Source organism: Motacilla alba, chromosome 2, assembly GCF_015832195.1.
Source record: "Motacilla alba alba isolate MOTALB_02 chromosome 2, Motacilla_alba_V1.0_pri, whole genome shotgun sequence".
Taxonomy (NCBI): Eukaryota; Metazoa; Chordata; class Aves; order Passeriformes; family Motacillidae; genus Motacilla; species Motacilla alba.
In genome coordinates this window covers 151,246,666-151,258,360 of record NC_052017.1, presented here as the reverse complement: position 1 = coordinate 151,258,360, position 11,695 = coordinate 151,246,666, and the positions used below count along the sequence as shown (strand labels likewise).

Sequence of the window (11,695 nt, the reverse complement as noted above, 5' to 3'; positions counted from 1 at the left end):
AAAGAGGGACAGACTGGGATGGACTGGGATAGGCTGGGACAAAGAGGGACAGACTGGGATGGACCGGGACAGGCTGGGACAAAGAGGGACAGACTGGGATGGACCAGGACACGCCGGTAGCGCCGGGATTTTCCGTCTCCAGCTGCAGGCGGGGGCAGCCGGGGAAGGTGAAACCCAACTCCAGCCCCATCCCAGCGCCAAAAACCTGGGAAAAGACTTATCCCGGCTCCCCGCGGAGCATCCCGGCCCTTAAAGCCGCCTTTGTTTTCCCGGTAATCCCATCCCTGCTCCGGGATTTGCCCCGCGATCCCGCCCGGCCTGGCTTTTACAGCTCCCGCCGGGAGCGGCCAGGGGCCGGAGCTGCTTTTCCAATCAGCCCTGAGTCCCGGCACAAATCCTGCTTTCCCTGTCATTCCCTGAGTCCCGGCACAAATCCTGCTTTCCCTGTCATGCCCTGAGTCCCGGCACAAATCCTGCTTTCCCTGTCATGCCCTGAGTCCCGGCACGAATCCTGCTTTCCCTGTCATTCCCTGAGTCCCGGCACAAATCCTGCTTTCCCAGCCATTCCCTGAGTCCCGGCACGAATCCTGCTTTCCCAGTCATTCCCTGAATGCTGATCCAGCTTTTCCAATCATTCCCTGAATCCTGACCTCGCTTTTCCAACCATTCCCTGAATCCTGACACCGCTTTTCCAATCATTTCCTGAATCCTGACCCTGCTTTTCCAACCATTCCCTGAGTCCCGGCACAAATCCTACTTTCCCAGTCATTCCCTGATTCCTGACCCTGCTTTTCCAACAATTTCCAGAATCTCTATCCTGCTTTTCCAATCATTCCCTGAATCCTGAGCCCGCTTTTCCAGTCATTCTCTGAATCCCAACACAAATCCAGCTTTTCCAATCGTCCCTGAATGCTGATCCAGCTTTTCCAGTCATTCCCTGAATCCTGAGCCCAATCTCGCTTTTCCAACCATTCCCGGAATTCCTGACACAAATCCAGCTTTCCCAGTCATTCCCTGAATCCTGAGCCCGCTTTTCCAGTCATTCCCTGAATCCCGACACAAATCCTGCTTTTCCAGTCATTCCCTGAATGCTGATCCAGCTTTTCCAATCATTCCCTGAATCCCAATCCCCCTTTGGCAGCCCCGGATTCTCTGGGAATTCCATCCCAGTATTCCATGGGAAGCCATTCCCTGATTCCCATCCCTCCAGCCTGCATCCCAAACCCCTCTGCAGCTCTCCCAGAAAAACCCTGGAAAAGGCTCTGGGATGTCCTGGATCCCCTGGAAAAGGCTCTGGAATTCTCCTGGATCCCCTGGAAAAGGCTCTGGGATCTCCTGGCAGAGCAGCAATCACCAGCTCTTGCATTCCCAGCTCCAGAGCCTCTGGAATTTCCCTTTTCTTCCCAGAACTGGGGCAAAACCAGGGAATTTTGGCAGCTTTGGGCTCCCGGGAATGGGGAGAATTCCCCTCAATCCCAAACCTTGGGAATCCCGGGAGGAGAGGGGAAAATCCGGGATAAGGGGGGTGGGAATGTGGCCGGGGTGGGATTCCCCGGGAATTCCCTCCTGGAAGGGCCAGGAATGCTGGGAATGGGGTGGGAATGGAGGGGATTTTAGGGATGATCCCATTCCATGGGGCAGCTCCCGTTATCTCGGGATGTTCCAGAGAACTTGGGGCTGCTCTGGATTCTCTGGGAATTCCCTGCCAGGGAGGAATTGCATCCCAACATCCCAGTTTTCCATGGGAAGCCATTCCCTGATTCCCATCCCTCCAGCCTGCATCCCAAACCCCTCTGCAGCTCTCCCAGAAAAACCCCTGGAAAAGGCTCTGGGATCTCCTGGAATTCCCTGCTCCCCCTGCACATTCCCAGCTCATTCCCAAACCTCTCTGGTGTCAGATCCAGATTCCAGCTGGGATTTGAGCGAGGCAGAGGGGCAGAATTCCCACTTTTCCCTGGCATTCCACAGCCCCTTTTCCATGGATCCGTGTCCATGCCCAGGCTGGTTCCTGGCTCCTCATCCCGAGGATTTCCCTATCCCCATCCCAATCCCTCCCACCCTTCCAGGCTGGGATTAACAAACTCCTTTCCTTCCTTGGGACCGAAATTCCCGGAATTTTGGTTCGGGATCTCACAGAGCTGCCTTTTCCCCATTTTCCAGGCCAAAGGGGCTCCTGGGAAGAGGAAAACCTTGGAAGACGATTCCCCGTTGGAAGGGAAGCAGGATTTGGTTGTCCACGATGAGTACGAGGAAGACAGCTCGGATGAGGAGGTAGGATCCGACGGAATTCCTGGAATTTTATCCTGGGTCCGAGATGGAAGTGGCGGATTTGGTGTGATGGAAGGGATGGATTCGGTGTCCAGGGAAAAACAATGGAGTTGGGAAAAGTCTGGAGCGGCTGGTGGGGCTCATCCCGGAGAAATGCGGGATTGAAGGGATCCAGGGTGGGATCTGCTCCCAGGGAACAGGGACAGGACCCGGGGAACGGCCTCGGGTTGGGAATTTTGGGAATATTCCCCTGGAAAGGGCTGGAATTCCAGGCTGGAATCCCCATTCCCAGGATTTCCCATCCCTGTGGATGTGGGATGGGGACATGGCCAGGCTGGGATGGCCATTCCCAGCTGGAATTCTGGGCTGGGATCCATCGCCATTCCCAGCTGGAATTCTGGGCTGGGATGGCCATTCCCAGCTGGAATTCTGGGCTGGGATCCATCCCCATTCCCAGCTGGAATTCTGGGCTGGGATCCATCCCCATTCCCAGCAGGCATTCTGGGCTGGGATCGCCATTCCCAGCTGGAATTCTGGGCTGGGATCGCCATTCCCAGCTGGAATTCTGGGCTGGGATCGCCATTCCCAGCTGGAATTCCCCACCTGTGGATGTGGGATGGGGCCAGGGCCAGGGTTGGCCTTTTCCAAGCTCTGCAATTCCCTGATTTCCGTCTCCGTGTCGGCTCTGGGGAGGGAGGGAATTTCGGGAACGCTGCGTATTCCGTGTGAGAACACTCCCAAAGCTCCCGCTCGGGAATTCCGGGAGCTCCCAGAGCCTTTCCCAGGGTTCCCATCCCTGCTCAGGCCTTGGAAAACCTCGGGAAGAGCTCGGGATCCCGGGAATCTCGGCAGGGCTCGGCCCTTCCCGGCAAACCCCGCGGCTCTTCCCGAATCCCTGCTCAATCCATTACCGGCCCTGGCAATTCCCGGCGCTCCGGGGGCGGCCGGAGCCCGGAATTCTCCTGGAAAGGCCCCGGGAGCCGCAGCCCTGACCGGGACAAAACCTCGGAGAGGGGGAGAATTCCGGAATCACAGCTGGAAAAACGGCCTGGGAAAGGCTGGGATACACCGGGAATGGGATCGGGATGGCGCCGCCGAATTCCAGAGGGATCCCAACAACCCCCAGGGAGATCCCAGGGATTTTTCCAGAGGATCCTCCGGAGCCGAGGCCGCCCCCGGAGCGGGGTTCGTCGGGATTTCTCTGGAATAACAATTTGGGGAATGTGTGGAAAAGCTCGGGAATGCATCCCGGAGCTGCCAGAGGGGGGAGCGCTGATCCCGGCCCTGAGCCGCTTCCAGAGCCTTTGTTCCCAAAAAAAACCCTGGCAGAACTCGGGAAAACGCCGGGATTCGGGTTTGGTGCTCCTTATCCCGGATTTTTGGGAATGGCTCCGTCGTATCCCGATCCTAACTGATTCCTGACCCCGTCCTAAGGGAAGTTTGCCGTGGATTTCACCCTGGGAACGCCAGGATGAACCCGGGGAGAGAATTCTGGGAGATGTGCTTGGATAAAGTGGGATTTGCTCGGGAAAATCAGACAAATTAGGCAGGAAAATGTGAGCGGTTTTCCCTGGATTTCAGTAAAATCATGGAAATTTTGGGACATTGTTATAAAGAATTCAGGGGAACGGCCTCAGGTGGCGCCATGAGGGGGGTTTAGGTGGGATTTGTGGGAATATTCCCCCTGGAAAGGACTGTCCAGGGCTGGAATTCCAATCCCTGTGGATGTGGGATCATGGAATTTTGCTGGAAAAGCTGGATTTGACTGAGGGGGCTCTGCCATCCCTGGGGGTGTCCTGGTGTCGTTCCCTCTTTTTCGTGGCTCCGTCGGCACAAATTCGACCCAGGATCAGCCCGGGATGCTCCCGAATTCCCCCAGCCTTGGCTTTCCCCTGGATTTGTGGGATTTTGGGAAGCAATTCCTGCCTGGGATGAAATTTCCAGAGAATCTGGGGCTGCTCATGGGAATGGGATCATCCCTAAAATCCCTTCCATCCCAAACCCTTCCGTGATTCCATGGTTTCAGGATTCCATGGTTTTAGGATTCCAGTTGAATCCCGATTCCCAACCCATCCCTGTTTGCTCAGCCGGATTTTCCAGGGCTGGATTTGGGATCAGTCCCGGACCTGGTGGCTCTGGGGGAGGGGAAGATCCCTTGGGGCACGCAGGGATCAGCAGGAGCTGGGATTGCTGGGAATGTGCAGCAGGAAAATGGGAATTCCAGGAGATCCCCGAGCCTTTCCCAGGAGTTTTTCTGGGAGAGCTGGAGGGGGATTTGGAGTAAGAACTGGAGGGATGAAGAACAGGGAATGGCTTCCCATGGAATATCGGGATTTTGGGCTGCAGTTCCTGGCTGTGAGGGCGCTGGGATGGAATTCCCGGGCGATCCCCATCCCCGGCAGTGTCCCAGGCCAGGCTGGGATAGCGGGCTCCGAGGGCCGATCCCGGAATTCCCTGCTTCCCGAGGCAGTCTGCGATTCCACGGCCCCCGGCACCTGCGTCCCGGCCGGCAGCAGGTCTGGAAAAGCTCCGGAGCGGCCCCCGGGAGCGCTTTCCTCTGGAATTGCCCCCGCGCTCCGCACGGATCCGTCCTGGCCGCGCTCCCGCCGTCCCGGCAGCCGCCGCAGCCGCCTGGCCGCGTTCCCGGGAAGCTGCGCGGCGGCGAGCCCGGCCCGGCCCCTGCTGGCCCGGCGGGGGACACGGAGCGAGCCCGGCTCCCGGGGATGGCACCGGGCCAGTCCCGGCTCTTTGGGATAGCATGGAGTGATCCCGGCTCCCGGGGATGGCACCGGGCCAGTCCCGGGTCTTTGGGATGGCAGGGACACAATCCCGGCTCCCGGGGATGGCACCGGGCCAGTCCCGGGTCTTTGGGGTGGCAGGGACACAATCCCGGCTCCCGGGGATGGCACCGGGCCAGTCCCGGGTCTTTGGGATGGTGCGGAGCTGATCCCGGCTCCCGGGGATGGCACTGGGCCAGTCCCGGGTCTTTGGGATGGCAGGGACACAATCCCGGCTCCCGGGGATGGCACCGGGCCAGTCCCGGGTCTTTGGGATGGCAGGGACACAATCCCGGCTCCCGGGGATGGCACCGGGCCAGTCCCGGCTCTTTGGGATAGCATGGAGTTGATCCCGGCTCCCGGGGATGGCATCGGGCCAGTCCCGGGTCTTTGGGATAGCACGGAGCTGATCCCGGCTCCCAGGGGTGGCACAGATCCCAGTCCCTGCTCTCTCTGACCCCGCTCCCAATCCCGGTGTCCCGGGGGTGGCACAGATCCCGATCCCGGCTCCCTGCTCTGACCCCGCTCCTGGGGCCCTGGAATGACTTGGATCCCAATCCCGGTGCCCTGGGGCTGGCACAGATCCCGATCCCGGTTCCCAGGGATGGCACAGATCCCAGTCCCTGCTCTGACCCCGCTCCCAATCCCGGTGTCCCGGGGCCGGCCCAGATCCCGGTCCCGTTCCCGCTCCCTGCTCTGACCCCGCTCCCGGTGCCCTGGAATGACTTGGATCCCAATCCCAGTGCCCCGGGGCTGGCACAGATCCCGATCCCAGTCCCTGCTCTGACTCTGCTCCCACTCTCGGTGCCCCGGGGTTGGCACAGATCCCGATCCCGGCTCCCTGCTCTGACCCCGCTCCCGGTGCCCTGGAATGACTTGGATCCCAATCCCAGTGCCCCGGGGCTGGCACAGATCCCGATCCCGGCTCCCTGCTCTGACCCCGCTCCCGGTGCCCTGGAATGACTTGGATCCCAATCCCGGTGCCCCGGGGCCGGCCCAGATCCCGATCCCGGCTCCCTGCTCTGACCCCGCTCCTGGTGCCCTGGAATGACTTGGATCCCAATCCCGGTGCCCCGGGGCTGGCACACATCCCGGTCCCAGCTCCCTGGGGCTGGCGCAGATCCCGGTCCCGCTGTCCCGGGGCCGGCCCAGATCCCGCTCCCGCTCCCTGCTCTGACCCCGCTCCCGGTGCCCCGTCCCGTCCCGGCGCTGCGGCGGCATTCCCGGCCGGAGCGGAGATGGATGTGCCGGGGCTGCCGGCGGGAGGAAGCGGCCGGGGGCTCCGTTTCCTCCCGGAATGACAATTCCAGATGTCGGGATAATGGATGGATGGATGGATGAGGGCTCGGAGCGCTCCGGCGGCGCTTCCAAGGCCGTTCCCTCCTCCGCAGCCGCGCCGGGGGGAGGCTCCCGGCGGGATCGGGAGCTCCGTGTGCCGGAGCCGGGAGCCAGCGGAGCGGGAGGGGGAGGATTCCGGGGCAGTGAACGGGAATGTGCCGCTGGCAGCGCTTCCCGAGGCCTCCGGAGCGTGGCCGGAGGGGCCCCGCGCGTGCTCCGGAGCTGCCGGGCTGGCCGGGATCGGGAACGGGATAATGGGAATGGGATAACGGGGATGGGGAGTGGGAATGGGATAATGGGAATGGGATAATGGGATTGGCATAATAGGATTGGGAATGGGGATGGGAATGGGTTAATGGGATTAGGATAATGGGGATTGGGAATGGGGGAATGGGATTGGGGGATTGGGATAATGGGATTGGGAATGGGACTGGGAATGGGGGAATGAGGATTGGGAATGGGGGAATGGCAATGGGATAATGGGATGGGAATGGGTTTGGGAATGGGGGAATGAGAATGGGATAATAGGATTGGGAATGGGATAATGGGGATTGGGATAATGGAAATGGGAACGGGATAATGGGAATGGGATAATGGAATTGGGAATGGGATAACAGGAATAGGATAATGGGATTGTGAACGGGATAATGGGATTGGGATAATGGGAATGGGGAAATGGGATAACGGGAACGGGATAATGGGAATGGGCTAATGGGATTGGGAATGAGAACGGCTGGATGGGGATGGAGGATTGGGAGTGGGAATGGGACTGGGATTGGGGACTGGGAATGGGGCTGAGAGCAGGGATTGGGAATGGGAATGGGGAGCAGGGATGGAGGCGGGAATTCGTGGGTTTAGCTCCAAAAACAGGGAATTGTTTGTGAGGGAATAGCCTGGGTTGCCCAGATTCCAGCCTCAGTTCTCCCACATTCCAGCCCCACTTCTCCCAAATTCCACATCCAGTTTTTCCAGCTTCCAGCCTCAGTTTCCCGCCTTTGTGCACTGGTTCTTCCCAGCTTCTAGCTCCATTTTTCCCAACTTCCAGCCTCACTTCTCCCAGCTTTCAGCCCCATTTTCCCCACATTTCATCCCCAGTTTTCCCAACTTCCAGCACTGATTCCCCCAAATTCCAGCCCCATTTTTCCCGTTTTCCAGCCCCAGTTCCCCCGTTTTCCAGCCCTATTTTTCCCAAATTCCAGCCCCATTTTTCCCAGTTTCCCGCCCCATTTTTCCCAAATTCCAGCCCCAGTTCCCCCATTTTCCAGCCCCAGTTCCCCCATTTTCCAGCCCCATTTTTCCCAAATTCCAGCCCCATTTTTCCCACATTCCAGCCCCAGTTTTCCCACATTCCAGCCCCATTTTTCCCAGTATTCAGTCTCAGTTTTCCCACATTCCAGCCCCATTTTTCCCAGATTCCAGCCCCATTTTTCCCAGATTCCAGCCCCATTTTTCCCATTTTCCAGCCCCATTTTTCCCATTTTCCAGCCCCTTTTTCCCACCTTCCCAGCTGTGAGTCTCTTCTCCAGCCATTCCCACCCGGAACAATCCCAATTTCCCCAGCATCCCGAGGAAGCCGCCGGGCCCATCCCAGATTTTTGGGATCGGGAGACTGCACACACCCCCTGCGCTGCCTTTCCTCGGGAAAACCCCTGGAATTCCAGCGGGCACCCGAATTCCCGAGGGCTCCCGGGGCACTCCCGATCCCCGCCATCCCCAGCTCCCGCTCCGGGCACGGCCGGATTTCGGGAAGAGCTTTGATCCAGGATTTCCAGCGGCTCGCTCGGCCCGCTGTTGTTATTCCCATCATTCTCCCGGTGTTTCCGAAGCCTCTGGCACTCGCAGTCGGTGTAAGACAATCCCTCCCTCTCCGGCCCTTTCGGGATCGATTCCCGGCCTTTTCCAGCTTTTCCAGCCTCTCCCCCCCGCGCTCCCTTCGGATCCTGCGGCTGTTGTGGCTTCCCGGCCTCCGCTGCGCTTCCGACGGCCCCGATCCCGCTTTTCCACACAAATCCCCATTTTCCTCCTCTCTGAATCCACAGGTTCCCTCCAGGCTGTCCCTTTTCCCTCTCACTGGTCCTGCTTTTCCACAAAATCCAGGTTTTCCATCATTTCAGATCCTGCTTTCCCCCGTTTTCCATCATTTCTTATCCCACTTTTCCACAAAAATCCCTCTTTTCCCTGTTTTCCATCACTTCAGATCCCTCTTTTCCCTGTTTTCCATCGTTTCAGATCCCGCTTTTCCACACAAATCCCTCTTTTCCCTGTTTTCCATCATTTCAGATCCTCCTTTCCCCCATTTTTCATCATTTCAGATCCTGCTTTTCCACAAAAATCCCTCTTTTCCCTGTTTTACATCACTTCAGATCCTGCTTTTCCCCCTTTTCCGTCATTTCAGATCCTGCTTTTCCCCATTTTCCATCATTTCTGATCCCACTTTTCCACACAAATCCCTCTTTTCCCCACTTTCCATCACTTCAGATCCCGCTTTTCCCTGTTTCCCATCATTTCAGATCCTGCTTTTCCACACAAATCCCCATTTTCCCTGTTTCCCATCATTTCAGATCCTGCTTTTCCCCATTTTCCATCGTTTCAGATCCTGCTTTTCCCTGTTTTCCTCATTTCAGATCCTGCTTTTCCACACAAATCCCTCTTTTCCCTGTTTCCCATCATTTCAGATCCTGCTTTTCCACACAAATCCCTCTTTTCCCCATTTTCCATCATTTCAGATCCTGCTTTTCCCTGTTTTCCATCGTTTCAGATCCTGCTTTTCTACACAAATCCCTCTTTTCCCTGTTTTCCTCATTTCAGATCCTCCTTTCCCCCATTTTCCATCATTTCTGATCCCACTTTTCCACACAAATCCAGGTTTTCTGTCATTTCAGATCCTGCTTTTCCCCGTTTTCCATCGTTTCAGATCCTGCTTTTCCCCCTTTTCCATCATTTCAGATCCTGCTTTTCCACACAAATCCCTCTTTTCCCTGTTTTACATCACTTCAGATCCTGCTTTTCCCTGTTTTCCTCATTTCAGATCCTGCTTTTCCCCATTTTCCATCATTTCTGATCCCACTTTTCCACACAAATCCCTCTTTTCCACCTCTCTCCATCCACCAATTCCCTCCAGGCCCTTTTCCCTGATTTCCCACCGTTTTTTATTCCCAGTCCCTTCCCAGGAGGGGAGAATTCCCAGGAGATGGAATTGGGGAAAAAAGGGGCTGAAAGTTGGGGAAACCAAGGCTGAAAGTTGGGATATAAAGGGCTGGAATTTGGGAAAACCAAGGCTGGAATTTGGGAGAAACGGAGATGGAATTTGGGAAAAAAATGGGGCTGGAAATAGAGGGAAAAGGGGCTGAAAGTTGGGAAAAGCAAGGCTGAAAAGTGGGATGAAAGGGCTGGAATTTTGGGGAAACTGAGGCTGAAACAGAGATGGAATTGGGGAAAACTGGGGCTGGAATTTGTGGAAAAAAGGGGCTGAAAGTTGGGATAAAAGGGGCTGGAATTTTGGGAAAACTGAGGCTGAAAGTTGGGAAAAGCAAGGCTGGAAAGTGGGATAAAAGAGCTGGAATTTGGGAAAACCAAGGCTGGAATTTAGGAGAAACAGAGATGGAATTTGGGAAAAAATGGGGCTGGAAATGGGGAAAAAGGGGGCTGAAAGTTGGGAAAAGCAAGGCTGGAAAGTGGGATGAAAGGGCTGGAATTTGGGAAAACCAAGGCTGGAATTTGGGAAAACCAAGGCTGGAAATTGGGAAAACTAGGGCTGGAAATCTGGGAAAAAAGGAGCCGGAAATAGAGGGAAAAGGGGCTGAAAGTTGGGAAAGCAAGGCTGAAAAGTGGGATAAAATGGCTGGAATTTTGGGAAAACTGAGGCTGAAACAGAGATGGAATTGGGGAAAACTGAGGCTGGAATTTGTGGAAAAAAGGGGCTGAAAGTTGGGATAAAAGGGGCTGGAATTTTGGGGAAAAAGGAGCTGGAAATAGAGGGAAAGGGGGCTGAAAGTTGGGAAAGCAAGGCTGAAAAGTGGGATAAAAGGGCTGGAATTTTGGGAAAACTGAGGCTGAAACAGAGATGGAATTGGGGAAAACTGGGGCTGAAAGTTGGGAAACCAAGGCTGAAAAGTTGGGATAAAAGGGGCTGGAATTTTGGGAAAACCAAGGCTGAAAAGTGGGATAAAAGGGCTGGAATTTGGGAAAAGCAAAGCTGGAATTTGGGAGAAGTGGGGCTGGAATTTGGGACAATGGTGCTGGAATTTGGGGAAATTGAGGATGGAAGTTGGGAAAAATTGGGCTGGAAATTTGGGAAAAGAAGGGCTGGAAGTTGGGAAAAGCAAGGCTGGAAAGTGGGATAAAAGGGTTGGAATTTGGGAAATCTGGAGCTGGAAATTTGGGGAAAAAGGAGCTGGAAATAGGGAAAAAAGAAGCTCAAAGATGGGAAAACTGAGGCTGGAATTTGGGAAAACTGGGATTGAAAACTGGGGAAAATTTGGGCTGAAAATTGGGAAAACCAAAGCTGAAAAGTGGAATAAAAGGGCGGGAATTTGGGAAAACCAAGGCTGGAAATGGGGAAAAATGGGGCTGAAAGTTGGGATAAAAGTGGCTGGAATTTAGGAAAACCAAGGCTGAAGATTGGGAGAAACAGAGATGGAATTTGGAAAAACTGGGGTTGGAAATAGGGAAAAAAGGGGCTGAAATTTGGGACAACTGAAGCTGGAAATTGGGAAAATTGAGGATGGAGATTGCAAAACTGGGGCTGGAAATTTGGGAGAACTGGGGCTGAAAATTCAGGCTGAAAGTTGGGAAAAGCAAGGCTGGAAAGTGGGCTAAAAGGGCTGGAAACTGGGAAAAGAGGGGCTGGAATTGGGATAAAAGAGGCTGGAATTTGGGAGAAGTGGGGATGGAATTTTGGGAAAAAAAGGTGATGGGAGTAGGGGGAAAAGGGGCTGGACGTTGGGAAAGCAAGGCTGGAAAGTGGGATAAAAGGGCTGGAATTTGGGAAAACAGGGGCTGGAAATTGGAAAAAGTGGGGCTGAAATTGGGAAAAAAGGGGCTGAAATTGGGATAAAATGTTTGGAATTTGGGAAAACTGGGGCTGGAAATTGGGAGAAACAGAGATGGAATTTGGGATAAAAAGTGATGGAATTTGGGAGAAGTGGGGCTGGAAATTTGAAAAAAAAGTGGCTGGAATTTGGGAGAAGTGGGGCTGGAATTTGGGAAAACCAAGGCTGGAAATTTGGGAAAAATGGGGCTGAAAGTTGGGATAAAAGGGGCTGGAATTTGGGAGAAGTGGGGCTGGAAATTGGGATAAAAGGGCTGGAATT

At 55.4% G+C, this 11,695-nt stretch overlaps 1 protein-coding gene across 1 annotated transcript in view; it reads left to right on the top strand.

The window, feature by feature from the left end:
- Positions 1-2,163: 2,163 nt before the first annotated feature.
- BOP1 (BOP1 ribosomal biogenesis factor) overlaps positions 2,164-11,695 on the top strand; it is a 74,414-nt gene continuing 64,882 nt past the window's right edge. The window contains exon 1 of the mRNA XM_038129814.1: positions 2,164-2,271. The gene's annotated coding sequence lies outside the window, so the exon portion shown is untranslated. The remainder of the gene's footprint in view (positions 2,272-11,695) is intronic.